The 2,586-nt window shown below is 42.8% G+C and overlaps 1 pseudogene; it reads right to left on the bottom strand.

Annotated features, from left to right (window-relative positions):
• Positions 1–1,094: 1,094 nt before the first annotated feature.
• On the bottom strand, positions 1,095–1,511 carry LOC149143853 (putative sugar phosphate/phosphate translocator At1g12500 pseudogene; annotated as a pseudogene).
• Positions 1,512–2,586: the final 1,075 nt, after the last annotated feature.

The following is a 2,586-nucleotide window of genomic DNA, read 5'->3' as shown; positions in this document are numbered from 1 at the left end:
TATCTACTGGCTAACTAGCTAACATCCATTGGCTACACTGGCTAACCCAAATGAGGCCCTAAGCCTTCTTATTTATACAATTTGAGGACCCAACAGTCCTCCTAAACTTTAGGGACTCGGCTGCCCAAAACTTGGAGTTAACAGCAGTCCTACTTGACTTGCTTGGCTGCCCTTGTGCTGATTGATTCGGTGGCCCTTGAACTCCGAGCTGATGGTGGAGAATTCGAGGTAAGGGCCCATAAATGAAGGGGACACCTTCCTACAAATCCTCTCCCTTGTCTTCCCACGAATTTGGCTGCCAAGTGCTCATTAAGACCTTCAATTTTGTCTTCAAATTGACCAAAAAGGCTACACAAAGCACCCATTAGACTTGTTGGCATAATGACTAACCAAATTCACTCTATTAACATAAATATAATCAAAAACATGCAATAAACTAATGAGAATGTTGGATTAAGTCAAATTAGGAGGTTGAATGAGCCCAAATAATTGTACATTTTTGGGGCTCATCATCACCCCCCTACTGAAAGTGTTGCTCATCCTCTGAGCAACCAATCTCTCTCCTCATCTTTGATGGCCCTGGTGGCTTCTTTGGCTAACATCTCGGCCGATTTCTCCTTTGGCTTCCCTCTTTTCAAACTTCCTGTAGAAACAGTTCGCTGGCTTCCTGTAGAAACAGTCCTCTGTCTTCCTGTAGAAACAGTCTGCTAACTTCCTGTAGAACCAATTTTCTCTGATTTTGCTTGCTTGGCTGGGGGTGCCTTCTCCTTGAACTGTGCTGTGGCTATTGTAGACTCAAGCCTGTAATATCCCATCCTGGGGTAAAGCACAAACCATTTCGGGATAGAGCACATAGACACGATCAAACTACTCAAGAATCTGTTAAGCGGGGAACGATAAAACCTCATCTGCTGCAATTTCAAACCATCAACAGCCCATACTGTCACTCCTCGGCCCTATTTGCAAGACTGTCAGCTTCAGTGTTTTCTTCTCTGTAGATATGAAACCATGCTTCTTTGCTTTGGTTCTTCCCACTGCCTGCTGCTTTTCCTAGTGAATTCTCAGCCTCGTTATGAGTGTGCAAGTATATGCAATCAGATGGAAGAAATGGTGGCCTTGGCATTTCCTAAAACCTGCAACATGAGGGTACTCGCATGTTTTGTAACAAGGAAGTTGGTTAAATTCACAAGATAAGCCATGGTCATGTTTCCAAGCAACAGGAATATGATAAAGGTGTTTTCTCTGGCTTTTTCAATAACAATAGCTAATACATTACCCTCCACAAAAAGAGTAACAGGAAGCAATAACAACGCAGCAATTGGTGCCATGTACATGAGCAAATTCATAGAGTGAAGCTTCTCTGCCTCAGAGGTAAGCAGGAGCCCCTGAACAACTGATTTCAATGCTCTGGCAGTAGTTGATCCTAGGCAAACCGAAAAGACAAAAAGGTGGAATAATGGCTCACTGTTGCTTGCAATAACAATGCCAAATACCACAGGCACCAAGGCCATATAAACCACAGAAGACTCCCTCTTACATGTTATTATAAATGCAAAATATTGCTGTGAAGAAGGGAGTTGTTGCCCCAATAGCTTGATTGAAGGAGACTGGCAAATAGCGCAGAGAAATATTGCCACAAACAGTCGAGAAGGAGAAAATGAAGCTCAGTGCCAATATCTCAAGAAACTGTCTCCTAGATACGATGAACTGCATTGGTACAATCTCTAACCATGAAATTGCCAGAAATCCATAAAATGACAGGCACACATGTGCAACATTGTGAGGAATATTGGGTATCTGCATCCAAAAAACTAAGTAGGCATTTGTTAAGCAATAGCACACCAATATTGGAAGAGTACCAAGCTGCAATAATGAGAGCTGTTGTAATAGTCTGGGACACGGGAAATGCACCATATTTTCCTTCTCCTGTTGGAGTTGGAGGTATGTCAATAACTTCTTGTTCAAGCTTTGGATTACTGCCCCGCCTCGTCCATGTTTGTGTTTCGGCCATAGCTGAAGAGGGCTTGAAAAATCAGATCTGATCAATATTCGGAGGACCCACCTCTGCACGATCTTGGTATGCTGGAGAATTTTGAACAGGCCAAACAATCAGCGAAGGATGATAGGTTAATCATTTTGAGGAAGCAGAGGATGTATACTTCAGTTGAACACGATGCAAGTGCAAGTTAACAACAGTCTATGAGTTTCGGCTGAGCGCTCATTAATTCTGCGTGATTTTTGGTGGAGTGAGGTGGCAAAAACGTGTGCTGGCCCATATGAACTACTGTGCTATCATGAACTGCATGTCTTCTTCTATTTTTTAATCAATTGATGCCCTGTGCACTGAAGTTCAACAAATCTTCCATTGCCTGTGTTTCTCAACTTCCACGTGAATGACTATCCACGCATGCTGCGTGATTTTCTCGTGAGTGCTAGAGAACTGGATATCTTGCTACATTCATGGCTTAATTTCACCATTCCATTCGTTCATGCAATGCTTAGACTAGATTCATGCAATAGATGAACAAGGTTTAGTCACGTACCTGAAGTCAAACGGTTGCTTGTGAAGCTTTTTGCTGCTGCATG

The sequence above is a fragment of the Pinus tabuliformis genome, chromosome X (genome assembly GCF_031772625.1).
Source record: "Pinus tabuliformis cultivar Carrire ecotype Pingquan chromosome X, CPIR1, whole genome shotgun sequence".
In the NCBI taxonomy this organism is placed as follows: domain Eukaryota; kingdom Viridiplantae; phylum Streptophyta; class Pinopsida; order Pinales; family Pinaceae; genus Pinus; species Pinus tabuliformis.
The sequence above is the reverse complement of the archived record's forward strand: the minus strand, read 5'-3'. Positions and strand labels throughout refer to the sequence as shown.